Source organism: Myotis yumanensis, unplaced genomic scaffold (genome assembly GCF_028538775.1).
Source record: "Myotis yumanensis isolate MYYU_CA2020_CCGP unplaced genomic scaffold, mMyoYum1.0.hap1 SCAF_8, whole genome shotgun sequence".
Lineage (NCBI taxonomy): Eukaryota > Metazoa > Chordata > Mammalia > Chiroptera > Vespertilionidae > Myotis > Myotis yumanensis.
This window is the reverse complement of record NW_027223759.1, coordinates 47,817,450-47,840,868: the sequence shown is the minus strand read 5'-3', so window position 1 is coordinate 47,840,868 and position 23,419 is coordinate 47,817,450. Positions and strand designations below refer to the sequence as shown.

Here is a 23,419-nt window from a genome sequence, read left to right as displayed (position 1 = left end):
TGTTCTCCTTTGCATCTCAAGAAGCTCACAGGGATGAAGGCTGTGTACATTTGACATAATTATTTTGTTTATCTTTGTAAGAGCTGATCTTTAAATTGCAGTAGGAATAAAAGTGTCTGATGTTTGGAATAGCTGCTCACAAAAATATGAAGGTTTGTTTGTTTGTTTTTGTAAATTCTATCATAACCCAATAAATGATGGGATCATGGCTACTGCATAAACACTCAACATAGGATGGTCTGGACAGTGTAAGAAGTTTGAAGGCAGGAGAAATGGAAAACTGTAATAAGTTTAAAAATGCCCAGTTCCCTGGAGCAGTAGTAGTGGCTGCATCGTTGTTAATAGCTGGAGTGGTGGTGGTGTCGGATCAGTAATTACAGCCAATACATTACGGTTAATATTTATTGTAAACGTGCTACATGCCAGGCACTGGGTTTTTTTGAGCCTTATGTGGATTATCTTATTTAATCCTCACATAAACTCTGTGAGGTAGGCACTACTTTTACTTCTGTTTTATGGATGTGGAAACGAGGCACATGCAGGTTCAACAGTTCACCCATGACCACAGAGCTGTTTCTTTCATGTAGACCGCTTGAGTATTGTGCTTGGTGTGAACAGCGGAGGCTCTGTACCTTCACGGGCTGGCTGATCTTAGGCTGGTAGCTGGTTACTGAGCGTTCTCTGAGCTCCAGCTTCCTTCTTTGCAAACTGTTAGAGCCGTGGTTCTCAACATTCCTAATGCCACGACCCTTGAATACGGTTCCTCATGTTGTGGTGACCCCAACCATAAAATTATTTTCGTTGCTACTTCATAACTGTAATTTTGCTACTGTTATGAATCGTCATGTAAATATCTGATATGCAGGATGTATTTTCATTGTTACAAATTGAACATAATTAAAGCATAGTGATTAATCACAAAAACAATATGTGATTATATATGTGTTTTCCGATGATCTTAGGCGACCCCTGTGAAAGGGTTGTTCGACCCCCAAAGGGGTCGCGACCCACGGGTTGAGAACTGCTGTGTTAGGGGGAGTACAGAATCTGCCTCATAGGGTCATTGTGGCAGCTAAATTATGTATATCTGGAGGGGTCTTGTAAACTGAAAATTATGTTGGATAACCCACTATAAGTTGGAAGTATTGTGATTATCAAGAAAGGCTACCCCTTTGGAGAGAGAGAGACCTTGACTTTCTTTCACTGAGAAGACAGACTTTTACATATGTTGGTTGAGAGTTGGCACTGGGTGTGTCTTCCTCCTGCCTTCGGGAACACATGAATGTCCTATCCTTGCATGGCAGAGAGGCAGAGATCAAAAGATGAGGTTCTTACGCAGCCATTCTAGTGTTATGAGTATGAGCACCCTGAGCCAGGATTAACTAAATCATTGCTTCCAGACAACTTGGAGAAAAATGAAGGTCAGACTTGTGTCCATATTTAAAGACTTCTAGAGTTATGGCTTTCAAATTTCACGGGGCATCAGAGTCACCTGGAGGACTTGTGAGAACAAATTGACCTCCACCCCGTTCCCTGCCCACCAAATTTCTGATTTAGTAGGTCTGGATTAGAATTATGTTTCTAACAAGTTCCCTGGTAATGCTGATGTTGCTGGTTCCAGTGACCACACTTTGAGAACCACTGGTCTAGAATATCTCTATGTATTCAAAATATTGTATCACTATGTTCAAAGCAAAGAGGTATGAAAAGCACAATCAGGAGAAAATTCTACATGCCATTTAACACAGCAGTAGTGCTGGTGGTTTTACTAGGTTTTGTACACACCTTAAGAAGCAGAGAAGAGCCCAGACTGTGTGGCTCAGTGGTTGAGCATCGACCTATGAACTGGAAAGTCATGGTTCGATTTCCAGTCAGGGCACATGCCCAGGTTGTGGGCTTGATCCACAGTGTGGGACGTGCAGGAGGCAGCTGATCAATGATTCTCTCTCACTATTGATACTTCTATCTCTCTCTCCCTCTCTCTTCCTCTCTGAAATCAATTAAAAAAAGAAGCAGAGGAGAGAACAACTCTCCTCTTTAACCATACCAGAAAGGGGCTAGGTCCTTTTACAGACACATAATCCTAAATTTTCCTGAACTGAGCACTCCTCCTTGACAGCTAAAATGCTTAACTAACTTCTTGTTGATCATGTTTTGGCAGAGAATGTATGCTCACCTATTTTTCAAGGTATGTGTATCTATTTTTGTGTGTGTGTGTGTGTTTGTGTTTTCAGATAAGGAGAGTTACTGTCTTTCCATCTAGAATTTCTCTCTTTAAGGCCTGATAAGTTGGCATTTCCAGCCATGTGGAGAGTTGTTGGAAGCTGCCCTGGCCTCAACTTCAGGGGATTGTGAAAGAGGCTGTTTCCCACAGGCACAGCCTTAGGGGCTGAAATACTGCTTCATGATTGCTCACAGTGGAATAGAATGCGTTTTCTTTATGACGATAAACAAGTGAGCAACTAGGAATATTGGAAGTTTAATAAATTCCACACAGTCCACTTAATGATTTTTTTATTGTGGTTTCCAGAAATGAATTGCATCATAAAAGTGAGGGATGCCTATATAGGTAAGATATTTTTGTCTCATCTGTTGCCTCATTTGTACAATAGAAATAATATTCCTCTTAGGTAGAGCTGAGTGTTTTTTTTTCTTTAAGCAAATCACAGAATATATGTGAAAACACTTGAGATGGAGGAGGGCAATGATCGTCCACATGTACCAGTGGGTTCAGATCTTCACTTTTCTCTGTTGTCATCTTATGCTTGCTCCTAAAACAATCAATCTGTCCCCCTGGTTTTAATTATAACTGAAAATTTTGTATTGAAGACACTGATCCATGTGTTTTGGACAATTGATGAATTTCCACTGTGGAAGTTTTCACCTGCTTGCATAATTATCTCCTCCTTTTTGCCTTTCTCCCCCTCTCCCTCCTGTCCTCCCTTCTGTCTATCTGTCTCTCTCTCTCCTTTCCCTGTCACCTTAAAAAAGTGACTGGTGAAGAAGGGGTGGTGGTGCCTGTAAGGCTATAATTTCTTCGTGAGAATGTTTAGATAAAAAATATTGGTTAAAAGGACATCTATTATATATAAACCCCAAAGCATTACTTCATCTTTATAGTGTTAAGATGCAGTGAGAGGCATGATCTGTTTAATACTGCTGTGAATCTTTATAAGCCTAATAAAATTCTAAGAGGTTTATCTACGTACTATTCAGCCTTATGCTTACTTTAGGCATGCTTTCTCAAAACCTACATTTAGTTGCTTCTGAAAATACGTTTTTTCTCAAGCTTCTCATATGAATTTGCTCTTCTCCAACACTATTCTCTAAACCACCTACACTGTAATTTTAGTGAGAATCCCATGCCATTCTTAAAGCCTATGAAATCATCTCTGTACACAGGGAACTTAACATATTTTCCAAACATATATTTTAGATATGTTATATATAATGTATATTAATAAACTGTTGCATTAATGTTGTCTCTCTTAGATGGTAAGTTCATAAAAAGCAAGGAGAGATATGCCGATATATTTTGTAAATCACCGGCAAATATAGATTAATACTCTGGAAAATTTATTATGAGGAATGAGGAAATAGGCTCTGTAAGTACCCATGTTAATAGAGAGGGATTAAAGATTAGGACAGGCAAGAAAAAGAGATTGGTTGAAATTAAGATAGCCTTTCTGGCTTTATTTTGATGATTGTATATATGACATACTTTTTCATCCTTTACTTTTAATCTGTCTAGGTTTTTATATTTTAAAATGGGTTCCTGGTAGGCAGCATTTAGTTAGTTCTTGTTATTTTGAAAAATTCTGATGTCTTTACATGGCTGTGTTAGATCATTTACATTTAGTATAATTATTGATATGATTGGATTATTTAGGACAATTGTATTATTTGTTTTCTGTGTATCCTCTCTGCTATTTGTTCCTGTCTTCTCTTCAATAATTTGAACCTAACTTTTTAGTATTTTATTTTCATTTTTCTATTAGCTTTTTGGTTCTATCTCTTTGGGAAAAATTTTTCTGTTGGATGGTCAAGGGTGACAGTATACATATCTAAACTTTCATAGTCTATTTACTGTTTATATTATACAACTTAAATGTAGAAACCTTATCACCATATAGGTCCTTTATTCTCTCTCATTCACCTTTATGTTTTACTTGTGATATGTATTATATCTACTTATATTGAAAATTTATCAAACAGTGGCATAATTCCTGCTTACAACAATTATACACATTTTCAAAACCTTGGGGAAAATAAACTTTTATATTTACCCTGATAGTTACCATTTCTGTAAATGTTCTTTAATTGGTGAAAATACAAGTTTCTTTCTGGTATCATTTCCCTTCAGCCTGATGCACTTCCTTTAGCATTTCTTTTAGAGCAGGTCTGCTAAAAATGATTCTCTTAGTTTTCCTTTGTCTAAAAGTGGCATTATTTAGCTTTCTTTCCTGAAAGATGTTATCAATGGATATACATTTCTAGGTTAGTAATTTTTTTTTCTTTTAGCACTTTGAAGATGTTTTTCCATTGTCTTCTGGCCTCTCTCATTTCTGATGAGAAATCTTCAGTCATTAAAATTATTATTCTCTTGTTTACAATGTGTAATTCTTTTCTATCTGCTGGGAATACTTTTATTTTTAGCTTTTTTTTAAAAAAATATATTTTATTGATTTTTTACAGCGAGGAAGGGAGAGGGGTAGAGAGTTAGAAACATCGATGAGAGAGAAACATTGATCAGCTGCCTCCTACACACCCCCAACTGGGGATGTGCCCGCAACCAAGGTACATGCCCTTGACCAGAATCGAACCTGGGACCCTTGAGTCCGCAGGCCGACGCTCTATCCACTTAGCCAAACTGGTTAGGGCTATTTTTAGCTTTTAAGCAGTTGATTATGATGTGTCCAAGAGTGGTTATTTTTTAGCTTATTCTATTTTAAGTTTATGAAACGCTTGCATTTATAAATTTATATCTTTTAATAATTGGGAAGTTTTTGGCCATTATTGCTTCAAATAGTTTCTCTACCAGTCTTTTTCTCCTCTTATTCTAGAACAACATTGACATGAATACTAGAAACTAGCTTTTTTATTGATTTTAGAGAGAGGAGAGAGGAATGGGGATGAGGAGGGAGGCAGGGTAGGGGGATGGAGAAGGAGAGAGAGAGAGAGAGAGAGAGAGAGAGAGAAAGAGACTTGTTGTTCCACTTATTTATGCATTCATTGGCTGATTCTTGTATGTGCCCTGACCAGGATCAAAACCACAACCTTGGTGTATTGGGACGACACTCTAACCAACTGAGTTACCTGGCCCGGGCTCTGCTTATTTTTTCTGAGAATCTTTTATCAGATTAGATAATTTACTGACTCTTCTAGCTCACTCTTTTGAAACTGTCATCTCTATTTTTCTATTGAGCCAGCCAGTTACAATTTCCACTGGTTATTTTTCTAGTTTCTATTTCTCTGCTGAGAATTTCTGTCTTTCCATTCATTCTATATTCTCATGGAGGATATTATAATGCATATCATCTGGGTTATCTCAGGGTTAGAATCTGATTTTTTTTTTTCTCTTGAGAACTGGTCATATTTTCCTAGTTCTTTGTATATTCAATTCTATTGGGTTGCATTCTGGATATTATTTATGTTATGCTATGTAGGTTGGGGGTTGTACAATGATGTTTTTTTGTTTTTGCTGTTAGAGTCACACTGCATTTCTCTCTCACCTTCTGTGGGTGCTGGTTCTGATCTCAGATCAGTTTTCGAAGCCTTTGTTCTGCTACTTGGGGTCTGTCCCATGCTGGTGCCTCTCAAGGGTTAGTCAGACTTGGGTGCTATGTTCAGTCCTTTCAGTTCTCAAAGCTCTTTGATATGGTGCTTTGAGTCTGTCCCATGAATGCACAGCTCAGAGTGGGGCTAGACATTGTCCAGTTTCTGTATAGAATTAGGGGATTCCCTTCTCCATCTTCTTTCTCTTCATGATTCCCCCCATACTCTGGTCTACAAGGGCCCTTTTCCAGGTTTGTCCAGAAGGACAGGGTGTCATTTGGAGATTGAGCTGTTCATGCTGCTGCACCACTGCTCTGTTACTGTCGGTGGAACTCTTTGCTGGGGTCCTGCCCCGGGACAAAGCTGCCAGAATAAAATAAATTAAAATTTAAAACTAGGTCCCTTTTGACTCTCCTTTACAATTCACCGTTTTAGTTCCCTTTTCGGAGTCCTCAGGTTGCTGCTTTTTGTGTTGTGTCCAGAGATTTTAGTTGTGAAAAGTAAGAGAGGCTGCAGTGTGTTCACTTCCTCCCAGAGGAGCTGGAGCTCCCTGCTTTCTTTGTTTCTTCTTCACAAAGGATCTTGCACCTCAAAGGGGAGGATGCATGATGACAGTGAACAGGATGTCACTCTATTTCCCACAGAGCTACAAAGAAGATCCATATTTTGCTAATAAAGGACACCAGGATGACTTAAAGCAGTAATTTCCTTCCTTTCACTGTTGTGTAAGATGCAGTTGTGTTAATAATACTTGGTAGAGGCAGGTCACATTTTCTGAGAAGGAAAACTAAACTGCAGAAGGAACTGGGGGGTATAGAAGCAAACGGTGCTCAAGAGGCGAGGGAAGAGGCTTCTACTCTGAGGGTAGTTGCTTGTCACACTGAGGTGGGAGTCTGTGTCCTGGCACCAGCTAATTGCCACTGTCACCTTCTTTGAAAGAAAATATGGTTAATACCTGTAGCAAAGAAGACTAGAGTAGGAAAAGAAACTGAGGTCAAAAGTATTTAAAATTAAGGCGTGATTCTGCCTTCCTTGAAATAGGACTTTAAGGCCATGTTTGGGTGCGTTTCAACAAGAAGAGGGTCTTTTAGTCTTTACTTTGGATTTATTCATCTTCGAATGACAATTTTGGCCTTTTAATATTTGACTTTAGGATGTGGCAAAAGCAACTCCTGTAATCCATCCTATCACTTATAGTAGCACATTTCCTTTATTCTACTTGATAAATGCTTATTGTAAATATTTTAAACATATAAGGAAGTTTATAGAGTAAAAAAGTGAAAACTGACCCTTTAGGGGTAACTATTCTTAATAGTGTTTCAGGAATTTTCTAGTTTCTCTTATTGGGAGGGGGACACAGTTGAAATTATTCTATATTTAAAAACTTTTGTCCTGTCATTTAAGATAACTTTACAATCTAAAAGAACTTTCACTATTTTACCCATCATTTAAAAACTTTTCCTAAAGGCAATTTTGTTTAAATTTTTAACAATCAGGTATAGGAAACTAAGGGAGGATGTATAGTGAAGGTTAAAATTTCCTCTTATCCATCTTCTCATTTTCACTCCCTAGGGAGCCATTGGTAATATTACTCCTTTTTGTGTATTTCCAGAAATGTTTTATGTCTAAAAATAGATGTATTATAGGGAGCTTATACTTTATCAGTTTTTATGCTCTTTTTTTTCCTGAATATGTAACTATTGCCAGAACATAAATATCCATTTGTTTAAAGTCTTTGTAAACATAATTCTTAATGACTACAAAATGTCTGTTCTCTTGAAATTGTGTGTTTTGGTTGCATTCCATTTTCCTTACAACGCTTTTAAAATGAGGGAAAGTTGTTTTTAAGTCAGTCCCAACAGGCTCTCAGATCTGTCTTATCTGAAACATCTGAGCTCTTCTAGCTATTTAAATAAGTTAGCTTGTCAAAAAACCTATCCTGGTCCTTAGAATGAAGTCATTAGATATATGTTTATTCTTCTGCCTCCATTTCTTTAACCATCTCCTCAGCTACCAGGACAGGGCCGCTGCAGACCAACAATGATAGGAATCAGTTTTAGTGAACGCCATTAACCAGTGTGCATCACAGTCTTAGGGTGAGCAGAGTCCTTTGTATTAAATGACCATTGTCAAAGCGATAACATGTCTCCTGCATTTGACAAGACACTCATGATAAATTCTTCAACCACTCATAGTGCCATGTACAGAGGGAATTAAAGTGATGTAATGCAAAAGGATTACAACACGTGGGAAGAATCTAGAAGAAAGTAAAGTAGTTTGTTATTAGAAACCAGACAGATGTCAGGAATGCTCAGACTAGGGATGAATGCTGCCCCTGGCCTTCACCTCTCCTCTGAGCCAGAACTGCCTCATCTCCACAATGATCGCATATCTTACTAGTTATTTATCAGGGTTTTGTGAGGAGTCAGTGACAGCTCAGGGAATATGTCCAGCATCCTTTATCCCTCTATGTTGTGATATCCCATCACTTCTCCATTGTAGTATTTGGGCCTGTAAGTAAATTGTTTTCTGTTGTCTGCTTTTTACCTGTCCCTCCTGGCTAGAAGGTGAACTCCCCAGAGGGCAGAGAGAGACAGGTCAGTCCTGTTTCCCAGTAGATGCCTCATGATTCTCTTTGTTCCTTTTATAAAGCTCAGTGGTTAAGAGCCTGAACTCTGGCCTCAGACAGCCTCAGCTCCCGTATTAATTAGTTCTTTGACTCAGGGCTAACTGCTTACCTCCTCTGTGCTTGTTTCCTCACCTGTAAAATGAGGGGGAAATGGTGCTTATCTCTTTGGGTTATTATAAGGATTAGATAAGTTAATGCTTAAATTAGAACGTGTGTCTGATGTTATAAATGCGTGTTAAACAAAATAAGTAACAGTTGCTCAGTATCTGTTAAATGGAAGGATGGGCAGTCTTTTCAACCATCTCGAGTGAGCTGGGTGGAAGATGCACTTGCAGATGCTGCTTCCCTGGAATGTTGTCATCCTTCGCTTCCTTTCAGTCACTGCTGAACCTCATTTGGAGCAAGCTGACCAAGAAACATACTTATCATAGTTTGAGTCTCGGGTTTCTGAATTTTATTTAGTCAAAGCCAATTCTATTATTTTATTGATAGAACAGGAAACTGAATATAAAGATATTGTTATTTGTATAGCATTTCGTTATATCATGCTTTTATCTTGTTTCTAGAAGCAGCCCTAGATTTCAGAGGAATCCAGCATGATCAGAAAACATACATTTCACAAAGGAATTTTCTAGATTAGCTTGAGGTTTTCACTGAAGCCATTACTAAAAGGAAAACTTAATTTTCAGTTTCATGGCTACTAAGTGGAGTTTGATGGCCCAATCTAACTTTTTCTCTGACAATTTGCAACCATTATTAACATTATTAATGTGTTAAATAGTAATGTTTTAAACTATTAGGTGTTTTTTTTCTGTACTAAGAATGTGTGTGTGTGTGTGTGTGTGTGTGTGTGTGTGTTTTGACCTTATTATTGCTCTTTGTAGTTTCCTTATTGCCTCTCTGGTTGAGAGCTGTTAACTCATGCCAGCAATGCACCTGCCTCTTCTATCCAATCTGTCATTTTTAATCCAGTGTAGACAAAGAAATCAGGCCTGGATGCTTCATCATTGCGTCTAAAGTGTAAGCCAACTTCTGTGAATCACAGGTTGAAGGGCTCATGGGAAAGCTCCCTGTGGAGAGAGCCGGTTAGAATACTTCTCTAGCGGAAATAAAGTATGCTAGGCAGAGAGGATATTCTAAGTATGAAGGTGGGGACTGAGTAGGATGTTAGAAACACCTTGGTCTAGTTGTAGTTGAAGTCACTGACTTGGATTTAAAAATTCAACAAATACTGACTGAGCAACTTTTTTGTGCCATAAGGCAGTTAGTAAACTGTGAACAAAGAAAATGTTTCAGGTGCTGATAAGTACCATAAAAATAAATTAATAAGGAAGTAAAGAATGAAAGAAGGAGAGGAGGAAAGAAAATAAGGAAAGATAGGTACATAAACACATACTGAGAGGAATGAGAGTGCTGCAGGTGAGCTTTATGTAGGTCATCAGAGAAGAACTCTCTAACAAGGTGACTTTTGAGCAGAGACCTGAAGGAGGTGGGGAGCTAAAAACAAGTGCAGTGTCCCTAAGGCAGTACCTGCAAGAGATGATCCATGCATAGGAGGGAGGTCAGGCTAGCTGTCCCCAGGTGAGGGGGCAGAGGTGTGTGTGGGGAGCAGAGGTGTGTGTGGTTGTGGGGCTGACCATGTTGGGCCTTGGAGATCCCAGGGGGGCCATTGGCTTTTGCTTTGAGGCACTTGGGACGCCATTACTAGGTTTTGAGCAGGGGTGACAGGATTGGCTGTTGTAATGGAGCTTGATGCAGCGAAACCCATTAGGAGATGCGGGTGAAATCCAGAGGAGAGAGGATGGTGGCTTTGAAATGCCAGAATCTAAGGATGCATGGGTAAGTGGAGAAGGTCAGTTAGGAAGGCCCTTGTGAATAACGATGGAAAACTGCAACTGATTTTAAATGGAAGGCTTCTCATGCCATGATTCTGCAGACTTCCCAATAAGCTATCCTTACTTCCCCATTTCTTCCCTGGCAGTGGAAACCTCAAAATAAAAAAAAAAAAAATTTCATTTTTACTTGTTGATTTCAGTTTTGTAAACATCACAATTCTGAGAATAGCCACATTGCTGAAAGATTTTCCAGCATTTAAAACCTGTTTCTAAGGTGATTAATAACCTCCTTGTCAAATTTAGTGGCATTTCCCCTTTCTAATCCCCTCCAGCTTTCCTCTTCAAAACGCCTCCTCGGGCTGCCGTGATGCTGCACTTTTCATGCCACCCGAATGCTGTTTTCATTCTTTCTTTTCTTCCTGACCCTTGGTGGTGTGTGTGTCCACCAGCCATGCCCTTGCACCGTTGCTCTTCCTTTTCGTAGTACCTGCTCCCTTGGTGCATTTATTCTTTCTTTAGTTTCAACTATCCCTGGGCAGGGGTCACAGATCCTCACCTCCAGTTCTGACATGCCAGCTCCATGCTGGGTATATTTTCTTAAAGCCAGCTTCCTGTCCCCATTTCTCTCATGTGTGCCTCCATTCTTCTTGGCTCAAAATAGAGCCCGTCCTGACACCTTGTTCTGCTCCATTGCTGTTCCAGTCTGTTTTCAGATCTTACAGATCCTTTTTTGGAGTGTCTTTCAGGTTTATACTTTCTTCCCTCGTAATAGAAATGCCCCAGCCCCAGCCTTACTGTCTGATTCTTGGATTCCGGCCGCGCCTCTGAGTGGCTAATTTGGACTCCAGTGCCCTCCGCACTCGTCCTCAGGCACAGCAGTGACCGTTTATTCAGCAAGTATTCACTGAGTGCTTCCCCTGTGCCCGGCACTGCTGCGGGCTCTGGGGCTGTAAACAGGCAACCGTCTTGCCCTCAGCAGCTGACGTTCCAGGAGCGGGAGCAGACAGTGAACTAGGCAGAGGAATATGTGTGTTTGGTGGTGTTGGTGCTAAGAGGAGGGGAAAAGGCCGGGGAGAGGGTAAGGGATGCCAGATCGGGATGAGGCTTGCAGTTTCAAATGAGGTAGGGATAACAAGAGAAGGTGACTTTTTAAAATGTATTTCTTCTTACTGAGATAAAATGTGTTCAACATCAAATTTCACGCTTTCAGCCATTTTTGAGTGTATGATTCAGTGGCATCAAGTACATTCACTTTGTTGTGCAATTATCACCGCAGTCCGTCTCCAGAACTTTTTCATCATCCCAGACCGTAACTCTGTCCCATTAAACAACTCTCCATTCACTCCTCCTCCCCAGCCCCTGGTCACCACAGTTCTACTTTCTTCCATATAAAATGGACTATTTTGAGTTCCTCGTATAGGTGGAATCATACAGTATTTGCTCTTCTGTGCCTGGCTTATTTCACTTAGCATTAGTTTTTAGCGTTCATTCGTGCTGTAGTGTGTGCCACAATTTCATTTCGTTTTAAGGCTAAATAATATTCCATTGAATGGCACACTCCACATTGTGTTTATCCATTGATCTGTGGATGGACATTTAGATTTCCTCCTTTGGGCTCTTGTGACTAATGCTGCTGTGAACACGGGTGTACAGATCTCTCTTTCAGACCCTGCTTTCAGTTCTTTCGGGCATATAATTAGAGGTGGAATTGCTGGATCATGTGGCAATTGTATATTTAAATGTTTGAGGAACTGCCACATTACCTTCCACAGTGGCTGTGCTCTTTTACATTACCAGGAAGATGACTTCTGAGTGCAGACCTACAGGAAGTGAGGGAGTGAGCCAGGAGACTATCTGAGGGAGAACGTCTTGAGTGGAGGGAACTCCCTGTGCAAGGGCCCTGAGGTGGGAGCACAGCTGGCACGTGGGGTAAGGAGGCCAGTGTAACTGAATGGCGGGAAGGTGAAAGAAGTAGAGAGTGAGGCCAGAAGGGAACGGGTGTCCAAATTATATAGGCCGCTGCAAGGACTTTGATGTTACTCTCCGTGATGTGGAGGGCCCGCAGAAATTACATTATATTGATCTTTCTTAAATCCTACTATTGTCAGGTCAGGCCCCATCCTAAAAATCAATAGATAGGTTGATTCTATATTTGTTGGTGAGCATGTTATGGTAGTTTATATAGGTCATAAAATTAAGTAACAAATCACGCGTGTTTCATTAGAGTACCCAATTAACATTTTAAAAGCTGGAATCTAAAGGGCTTTCTATTTTCTGCACAATATTTTTTTAATTAGCTTGCCATCATGGAAACTAAAGCATGCCAATTAAGCACTTATCCAATTATCAGAGCTTCAGAGAAAAGCAGTGGATCAGAAGTTCTTCATTTTAATTTTATGGGTTACTTTGAGAAAAATTAACAACGATTTGCAAAGTTTTAAAGCATTTAAGACACGTGCCTTCATTTAAAAGTCTCACATCAACCACTGCAGGAACTGAATTCTACTCAGTGTGAGGCATTTGCTAGCTTATGCCAGTCCACGCTTTCTAACTATGCATCCAGGACTAACTATAGACCCTAGGTATATGCCATTACTTTGTGTTTCATCATATGGCCAGCGAATGATTCAGTGGGTTGTTGGCCTGAGCAAGCCCTTCTGTATCAACATAATTAGGTCATCTTTTTTCATAAAAGAAATAGAATATCACAGACAAAATTCACTTGGTCCTTCATCTCCAGTCTCATTCCCCTGTCCCATTCCATAGTCAGCCAACATCATAAACTTAGTGCCTCTCTTCCTAGTCTGTTACTTATACTTTTGCACAGTTAGGTACACAGCCATGAATTAAACACAGCATTATTTTATTAGTATTTTAAACATTTACCTAAGTGTTGTTAAATTTATCTCCAGAGAAACAGAATCAATAGGAGGTGTAGGAAGGTAGGTAGGTGGATTTATTATAAGGAATTGGCTCACGTGATTATGGAGGCTGAGAAGTCCCAAGATCTGTAGTTGGCAAGCTGGAGACCCAGAAGCCATGATGGTGTAAGTTCCAGCATGACTTTGAGTCCAAAGGTAGAAGATCGATGCCCCAGCTTAAAGACACACAGATGGAGAAAATGTACACAAGTGACATAGTTTTCATTGTATGACCTGCTTTTCTGAGGCATCCTTTGATGTAGATCTAAGTTATTTGTTTTAATTGCTATACAAGCTTTGCACAGTGGCAGTGTCATAGCCAATGAGTTTTATCCAAGGCACGATTATTGCTAATTGAAAATTTAACTTCTATACAGTAATTCTGTTTTGTGAACATAGTGTTATATGTATATATTTACTTATTGAGGAGTGAATGTGCTTGAACATGTGGTAGAGGCTCTATAAGGAATAGCCTGCTTTGGCAAGTTGCTGTTGGTTGCGCATTATTTACAGGGTTCCTGCCAACTGAGTGAGACACATCAGGATGTTAGAGATAGGGAGCCATTATTCCAGTCATTTCAGGTCTAATTGCTGCTTTTGAAAAGCTCTGAACCCAACTGATGAGTCAGATTCACCGGATTCATGGGAGAGCCTTCATAGGGACTCTCTAGGATCATTTGCTCCCAATTTTGCTGCTTCTGATGCTCTTAACAACTGACTTTTTAAAAACTTGGTTCCAACTCCTCAAAAAAAGAGGGTCTGACTGGTAGGCCCAAAGTATAGTAACCTTCATAAGGAATAAAGCACTTGTTTCATGTAAAGCAGATTTGAGCCAATTAGAATGTGAAGGTTCCCTATTGTTGTTTCATTTCCATATTGACATCCTACTCTTCTATGTTATAATACTATATGTTTTCCCCAGTGGATTCATTTTTAAATAATTAATTTTGACATGATTTAAAACTTATAGAAAAGTTGTCAAATGGAACAAAGGACTCCTGTACCCCCAGATTCCCCATTTGTTAACATTTTAATGTATTTGCTCCATTGTGCGTGCTCGGTGTGTGATCATTAGTGTTTTTCTTAGCCTAACGAGAACCAGCTGCTGACATGATATCCCATCCCTCAAAGCACTTCAGTGTGTGTTTCCTCCAAACAGAGATGCTCTTCTACATAACCAGTGTGCAGCACTCCAAGTCAGGAAGCGAGTGTTGGTACAACACTACCATTCATTACACAGTTTCAACATTATAAACTCAACAGTGGCTCTTTTTCCTTTCTGGTCCAAGATCTTGTCCAGGAATATTTATTGCATTTCATTTTCATGTCTCTTTAAATTCTTTCAGTCTGAAAGATTTCCTCAGTCTTTCCTTATCTTTGACAGTTTTAAAGAGTGGAAGTCTTTAATGATGTAGGATGTGGGAATTTCTCACATTTCTTCCTGACTGGGCTCAGTTAATGCATTCTGGGTGGAATGACACAGAAACGATTCTGCATTGCTCCCATCACATCAGATGCACAAGATGCCAACCTGTCCACCACTGGTGATGTTAACCTTGATCACCTGGTCATGAGGCTGTATGCCAGGTTATTCATATTAAATTTACTTTTTTCTCTTTGAAATTGACTAGTTATTTTGTTGAAAGGTTTCTCAGAATTTTGCTGACATCTTGTTCTTCACCAACCCCCCCCCCCCCCCACCGACCAACATCCACTGACAACCATGCCTGAATAAACCACCTCTGTGACAGTTGCCAAATGGTGCTTTTTATTTCCCTTATTCTTTCTACATTTATTAGTTAGCTTTCTGCTTTAAGAAAGATGTCTCTGTCGTCTATTCCTCTGTCCCTCCCCCTCCCATTTTTTCTTCCTTTATTCTATAGGAGAGTTCTTTCAGATTCATAACTATTAGATGCTTCCAATTTGATATTCTTGATATCTGTGCCTTAAACACTCTAGCTTCTCTCCTGCCTTAAGCTCCATCCATGTACTCTTTTTTAAAAAATATATATTTTATTGATTTTACAGAGAGGAAGGGAGAGAGAGAGTTAGAAACATCAATGAGAGAGAAACATCGATCAGCTGCCTCCTGCACACCTCCTACTGGGGATGTGCCCGCAACCAAGGTACATGCCCTTGACCGGAATTGAACCTGGGACCCTTCAGTCTGCAGGCCGACGCTCCATCCACTGAGCCAAACCAGCCACAGCCCATGTACTCTTTCTTTAGATACCTGGTTGTCTCAAACCAGGATTCTGTCAAGTGTTTTTAGACTTAGGGGCCATTTTTGTTCTTCAGGTGACTTTATATATCTCTTGCCTATCTTGGGTTGATGTCAGAGTTTACTTTAGATGGCAATTAAGTGGTGATCTCACTTTCTTTATTGCCATTATTGTGTGCGAACATACTGACCACAAGAATTTAGACCAACTCTTGGTAGTCTTTCTTCTTTTTCATACCCTCAGTTGGGTATGTGCTGGCTTGACCAAATGCACACTTTTATTGAACACAAATGCAAACATTTTAAACAGATTCACCACAAATGATATTTCTTAAGTTACTTTTTATAAAACAACAACAAAACCATGGAGAGCAACAACCCATATTATCTCTTTTTATTGTAAAGTGTCCTAAGCTAAAAATCACTTGTAATTCCATCCCAAGTCAACTAGTTTCATTTTTAAACACATTCATGTATTTATAGCACTTATTTTTCACTTATATTCTCCCACATATATTTCAGTATCCATATTGGAAAATAATGGGTCTATGAACCAGGTAACAGTACTGACCAGATGGCCCAGCCTCTCTCATTAAGGAGCTCTGGTGCTGGCAGAAGCTCATGTTCTGGGCTTCAGGGTCTTCATCTACATTGGATGTTGGATGAAGGGTCTTCAGATACCATGTTGGATGAAATCATTTTTAGAGCTTCTGAGACCTAATTATATTCTAACTGGTGGAGGAGACTATGATGACAGATGAATAACCTCCATGTGTAGAGTACACAGCTGTACTGATACACTTGAATGTAAAGGCTGTTTTGAGGCCAGATCAGTCTTTCCTTCAGAGGACAGCTGTGGTTAGGAGATTTGTGTTGTTTTAATTTCCATACTGCTTATCTCTTTTTTCCTCAAGCACAAAAATAGAGTAACATTAGCAACATGCTCCCAAAATATCACATGAAAAATTAAGAAAAGAATGTTTGGTTTAATTTATGAACATAGGTGCAGTACTTGGTATTTTGTAATTATTGGTAAAAAAAACAACAACACAACACAGCAATTATTTCTGTAAGTGAAAAGTTTGAAACATGTATTATGTTTTATGAGTTATGGCAGATAGAAAAAAAAAAAGGTAGTTGTTTCACCAGCAGATATATTCCTGAGCAGATTCAAGTAATTTTTGTAAACATTTACTCTATTTTAGTATTTATCAAATGCATTTAGAATTTTTTTCTGTTCAAAATGTCTAGGACTCATACACTATGGACCCACTCAAGATAAACCTTGAGTCTGATACTGTGTACTCAAAGCAGCATTCTTTTCAGCCCTTCTTATGAATAAGTTCTTAAGTGGTTGAGACAACAGTTTTAGTCCTATATGTTTTAATTAACAGAACACAAAAGCTCATTAGAGGGTAATTTGCTGACAAAACAATATGAAGAAAATACAAAAATGGAAACTTAAGCTATTATGTAAATTTAAAAACTAGAGATGAATGATACCATACTAGTGCCTGTCTCTTAGTAGCTTGAGAGTTTGGGGGGAATAGTAATAAGAACTTTTTTCTTTAAGTTATTTTTGAAATACTTTTTACATTACTTTTTTCAAAGTAAAATATGTGCATGGCCAAACAATTATAGTACAGAAGAGCTTATTATATAAAACAATATTTTCTAGTTTTTTATTTTAAAAATATATAGAAAATTGAAAAAATAGTCTAATAAACACATATTTTTTCACATATATTCAACAATTAATTCATAACATAACTAACATATTTATTATATATAATATGTGAATATGTTAGATATGTAATATCTATTTAAATATATATAAAAATGTGCATGCACATATGCATGCTTATATGTTTTTTTTGAATTTTTTAAGTTTTCTTAAGCTTGAAAATAACTTTCAGATATCATATTTCACTCCTGAATACTTCAACATGTATCACCTAAGAATAAAAATATTCTCCTCCTTCATAATCTCAATACCAGAAAACATATAAAATTAATAATTCTGTGATATCATCTAATAACCAGTCCATATTAAAATTACCCAAATTGTCTCCAAAAAGCCTTTTTCTTAAATCTGGATTCTGTAAAAATTCCCACATGCTTTTGGTTGTTGTAAAAGTAGCCACTTTAAATTCTTTCAATTGTTTCTTTCAAATTGCCTCCAAATCACTAAATAATATGCTTATACAAGTACTTCTTAAATAATCAGTTGATACTTACTATATTGACATTCTATTTTGATAGCTGAAGATTTAACTTTTTAATGATTTCTCAATATGCCCTTCCTACCTATGTGGTTTTTATTGTTATTTGTAGTTAAACCAATAATCAGTGTTTAGATTAACATCAATATGTAAGCATCTTTATATATAAAAGGCTAATATGCTAAGTGTCTGACTGTCCGACTGGTCACTATGACATGCACTGACCACCAGGGGGCAGACGCTCAACACAGGAGCTGCCATGATGCGCACTGGCTGGCACCGTGGACCTGGCGCCGACAAACCAACACTCAGCTTCCCCCAAGTGGGACACAGGTCCCACCACCAGCCTGAGCGACACCCCACCAAATCACAGCCAACACTGCCGAGACCCCATGGTGCAAAATGCGGCCCACAGCCCAGCACAGCCTGGAAATGGTGGCTGTGCGTGCTGAGTAATGACGTCACATGGCAATGCCCAGCTTCCTCTCCCTAACAACTAGGGAGTTTCTTCAGCCCAGGAACATGACTTGCTTTATAGCCAGGTGCAAACATTTTACAGATTAACCAAATATCTGTGAATCGTTTTCAGGTGCCTCATCTCATTTGCTCCTCACAGAAGTCCTGGAATAGATAGTTAGGAGACTCAGTAGAATCCTATTTTCTTTTCATTAGCTGGAAAATGGAGATTTAGAAAGCTTAGAAACTTGACCCAACTGAGAAGAAGTAAGAAATGGTGGACCTTGAAAATGACTTCAGGTTTTCGGACTGCACAGAATATAGTCAAACACTGCTGTAGTTAAATATTTTACCCTTTGTTCTCCCTGCGTGATCTACAATAATAATCTTTTTCATGTTGATATTTACTGCTGTTTTACTGAATTACCTGAAAGAGAAGTTGGGGTGTTTCACTGGGCTGGAAAAAGTTTAGCTAAATCAGAAAGCAGGTCTAATTAAGCAAGTTTATTCTACATATATAAAAGGCTAAATTGACTCATGCATGCGCTATACATATAAAGCTCTTGCTGGCGCCAATTACATGCATGTGTTTTGATCTGTCGTTGTTGATGGTGAATTTGGTTGACACATCTATTATAGAGAAAGGGCGAATAGCAATATTAAAATATTTCTTCTAATTAATTTCCTTTCAATGTGCATGAATTCGTGCACCGGGCCACTAGTTGTTCTATAAAACCAAGAGCTATGATTACTTTTCCTTTCTTGCTTAGCTTTTTTCTTTTTCCTGAACTTTATGATTTTAAAATTTATATTGCTTACTTTTTCTACTATTAGCATGGTCAACCTTTATTAAGGGCTTACTGTGCCAAATAATTTCTAAGTGTTTTACATATATTGGTTAATTTAATCATCACAGCAACCTATGATACAAGAATTATTACAGATGAGGAGAATGACGAATAGAATAAGCTAAGTAAATTGTCTGAGTTCATACAAGTGCTAAGTGGTGGGATAGGGCTTTAAACGTAGGTCACTTTTATATAGGGAACAACTCTCTGTTCTTTCCACAGATTCAGAGTATTACATTTCTCAGTTCTCCTTTCTTCTTCCTGCTTCATTTCTCAGTTCTCCTTTCTTCTTGCTTCCCTCCATCTTCCAGTCCCAATCTAGACTAATTGGTTTTCTAGGTCTGTTACAAAGCTCTTTTTTCTTTGTTCTTGATGCCTTGGGACCTTGGGTATGAGGTGGAGTGGCATCAGCAGTTGTGGAGTGAGAGAGGAAACAGTTCAATCAGAGATCATCTTGGACCAATACCCAGCTTTGCCTGCTCTTCCTCCCATCCCACTGCCCTCTACAAAGTGCTGAAACACAGGTGGAAGACAGTCTGTGCTTTGTGCTGCATTGGTCATTCTCAAACTCAATTTCTAAGAATAACGGAAAAGGATAGCAACTTAGTGTTGTCATTTTCAGTTGTTAGACCATGTCCTTTGAGGAGTTTGGCAAAATTAAAATGTTTTTCTAAAAGCTTTTTGGCATTTCAGTTACTAACAGTCATAGTGTATCAGGCCAATTTTTAAAACCAATATTTGCTCTCTCTGGCTTTAAAAAATTCCCAGAGAAATGTGTCATCCAAGAACTCCTGGAAAGATAGACCTGATTCCTCATAAGGGGTGACTGCTTTCTTTTTTCCATCACTGCCAACTGTTATGAGATGCTCTTCACCTCTGATAGGCTTATTTTTCTTAGATTTAATTGGATCAAACCATTTATAATAACTGATTTATTGATTATATGAGATTCTGGGTTGGGCAAAGGAAAACGGCATAGGACAGATATATACACTTCAGTCCTGGCAGACTACATAGATACATACACAGACACAGACACAGACACAGACACACAGTACATAATTTTTCTTTCTTTCTTTCTTTCTTTCTTTCTTTCTTTCTTTCTTTCTTTCTTTCTTTCTTTCTTTCTTTTTTTTTTTTTTCACCTGAAAATATGAGATACAGTTACAAATTGAAGTGGCTTTGGAAAAAAAATATTTATTTATCTATCTATTTATCTTTCTATCTATTTATTTATTTATTGGGTAAGACTTAATTGCTTGCTAATGTGATCTTCAAAGGCACTGAAACAGGTGTTATAGAATAGAGGAGAAGAAGCGCCTCTTGGGTTAGTGTATATATATATATATATATATATATATATATATATATTAAGAAAACAGCTTCACAGTTAAAGAGAAAGTAAGTGAAGATAAGTCTGTTTTTAGTAGAAATCAATTTCTTTAATTAATGAGAAGAATGAGAGGAACTTCTAGAACAGTTATAGAACTAGAAGGGACCTCTGAGATCATCTAGTACCGTAGTTTCATAGTTGAAGGAATTGAGTTACAGTGAGGTAAATGGATTGGCTAAAATACCACGACCTACTTTGCAGATCTAGACCTAAGTGACCCTGAGTTCCAGATCTGAGCTCCCTCCACCACCAAAAGTGAACACCAGTAATGTATGTGTGTCTGTTCACAATTGTCTGTTGGTGGAAAAAGAATTTAAACCTCTTTCCAATTGATCTCTGACACTGGAAGCTGGACAATAGGAATAAAATGGAAATTTAGTGTTTTAGACTTAAAAAAATAACTTTTATAATTATTATTGCCATAACATGAATTAATTTAATTATTTTACTGAATAGTTCAGTTGTCTATATGTAAGCATTGCAGGAGCGGAATTCCACAATTTAATAATGGAGAAGTGACAATTACATCTTTTTTGACATTTATATTTTCAGCACACGGAAACATTAATTGTATTGCTTATGTTAATAATGTCTGTCCAAGCCGAGGATATGGATTCACTTTTGATTTTTTCTTAAGTGTTATTTTTTGATAATTGAACGATGCAGTCACTGTGGCGCAAAACTTTATGACAGCGGTTCTCAACCTGTGGGTCGCGACCCCTTTGGCGGTCGAACGACCCTTTCACAGGGGTCGCCTAAGACCATATTGCATATCAGATATTTACATTACGATTCATAACAGTAGCAACATTACAGTTATGAAGTAGCAACGAAAATAATTTTATGGTTGGGTCACAACATGAGGAACTGTATTTAAAGGGCCAGAAGGTTGAGAGCCACTGCTTTATGATATAAAATTTTTTTTAAATTACAGATTGTCTTGCACTAACATCTTTTAAAGCATTAGAATTCTAATTACCACGGGAAGGGAGAATTGATGACAAAAGTGGGGACCCCTCTAAGTTCCTTGCTAATCATTCAATAATAGAACGTTATAATAGAATGATTATAATAGAATGATTCACTCATTTTCCATGATGCTGGTTCTCAAGCTTTTGTCTGGGAGGGAAGTACTAATTGGCCCTGTTAAAAAGACAGCTTGACAAGTAACTTTAAGAGACATACTTTGAGCATTACTAGCAACAGGAGGAATGCAGGATTTTAGAAGTCAGGATCAGTAGGTTCCAACTTGCTGTTGAAAGTGGGCTACTATTTTTAAAAATACAAGTTGTGCCAGGAAGAAAATCTGCAATGAGGCAATTTTGTTGGAGAAATTTGAACATAGCTAACATTACTCTTTACCTTTTGGAGATCCTGTCTCTGGTGACTTTTTTGGAGAACACCAACTCCTAGAGATGTCTGTCTCTTGCAGTATAAAAACCACAGAAAAGAAATAAAGAACTCAAACTCTCTTTCTTGGACACACTCCAAGTGGAGCTGGAACTTCAGAATCCAGCAAATTTTTGTATTAACAGCGTAAGCTGCATCTTGAAATTATAAACAATGGGTCAAGTCTTCTGTTTTCAATAGTTTGGTCTCCTTCTTGTAGGTGTAGTTTCCAGAATATTCAAAACCACCTACATTTTCATTGGGTAGAGGTTTGCCAGATGGTAGTGGGGTTGTGGGGCCTGGCCCATGGGAAGACTGTAGGTCTAAGTTCTTTGAACCAGACTGACCCGGCAAGGAATAAAGTCATAGAATGGAAGAGAATTTTAGAGAACACTCGAGAGAGACATCCAGCTTTTGCGCGAACGTGTCTCATGTCAGGCAGCTGAATAATCATAAGCGAACAGACTGTCAAACCTCAGAGGGAAGACAGGGGAGGGTGGGAGAGGGGTAAGAGATCAACCAAAGGACTTGCATCCATGCATATGAGCATGACCAATAGACACAGACAATAGGGGAGTGAGGGCATGTGCTGGGGTACGGGAGTAGACGGGGAGAGGTTAATGGCGGGAAAAGCAGACATGTAATACTTTCAACAATAAAGAATTAAAAAAATAATATGATTGTATAGACCAGTGGTTGGCAAACTCATTAGTCAATAGAGCCAAATATCAACAGTACAACGATTGAAATTTCTTTTGAGAGCCAAATTTTTTAAACTTAAACTATATAGGTAGATACATTGTTATTAACTTAATTAGGGTACTCCTAAGCTGGCCTTTGCTAAAAACGTCCTCAATCAGATTGAGGTACGTCCACTGAGGTCGACCCCTTCCAACTCTGCCATCCATACTTGTCTTATATACTTGTTTCGTCTAGACTATATAATATAGTAAACAATATTGTTATTTTTATGTCAATAATAATTAGCTGCAAGTGCTGTCATAATGAACTGTCAGTTCAAGTGCTGTGTACATTATTTCATTTAATCTCCTAAAAGCCTTATAGAGCAACTGTATAGCAATTAAAGGCACAGATTCTGGAGCAAGACCATCTAAATCAGCAGTTCTCAATCTGTGGGTCGCGACCCCTTTGGCGGTCAAACGACCCTTTCACAGGGGTTGCCCAAGACCATCCTGCATATCAGATATTTACATTATGATTCATAACAGTAGCAATATTGCAGTTATGAAGTAGCAATGAAAATAATTTTATGGTTGGGTCACAACATGAGGAACTGTATTTAAAGGGCCAGAAGGTTGAGAACCACTGATCTAAATGAATCTCAGCTCCATATTTGTTTGCCATGTGCTTTGGCACATGCGTTATTTAATCCTTTTGTGTCTCAGTTTCTTCATTGGTAAAATGAGTATCTACCTTTTAGGGTTGTTTTAAGGATTAAATGAATTAGTATGTGTAAGGAGCTTAGAAGTGCCTAGTCCAGAGCTGTTGCAAAATCTGTTCCCATTTTAGACAGAAAGTCAGATTTAAGTTGTTATTTGATATGTGACCTTAAACTGGAAAGAGCTGGGGGTCAAAGACAACTCTGCCCACCTACGAAGCCCATATCTGTTCTTCACCTTCCACATTCTGCTTCTCCCGTGTCATCACAGCCCATTTCATTTCGGAGGAAATCTTGATCAAGTGCCACTTCTCATTGAATTCTGGCTGCT

The 23,419-nt window shown here is 38.4% G+C and overlaps 1 protein-coding gene and 1 non-coding gene across 3 annotated transcripts in view; both read left to right on the top strand.

Moving 5' to 3' along the window:
- Window positions 1-23,419, top strand: part of CERS6 (ceramide synthase 6) — a 271,370-nt gene that overhangs the window by 24,895 nt on the left and 223,056 nt on the right. The window lies entirely within an intron of this gene.
- LOC139015835 (U4 spliceosomal RNA) lies at window positions 13,454-13,592 on the top strand. The gene has a single exon (XR_011472493.1). It is a non-coding gene; the product is annotated as a U4 spliceosomal RNA (small nuclear RNA).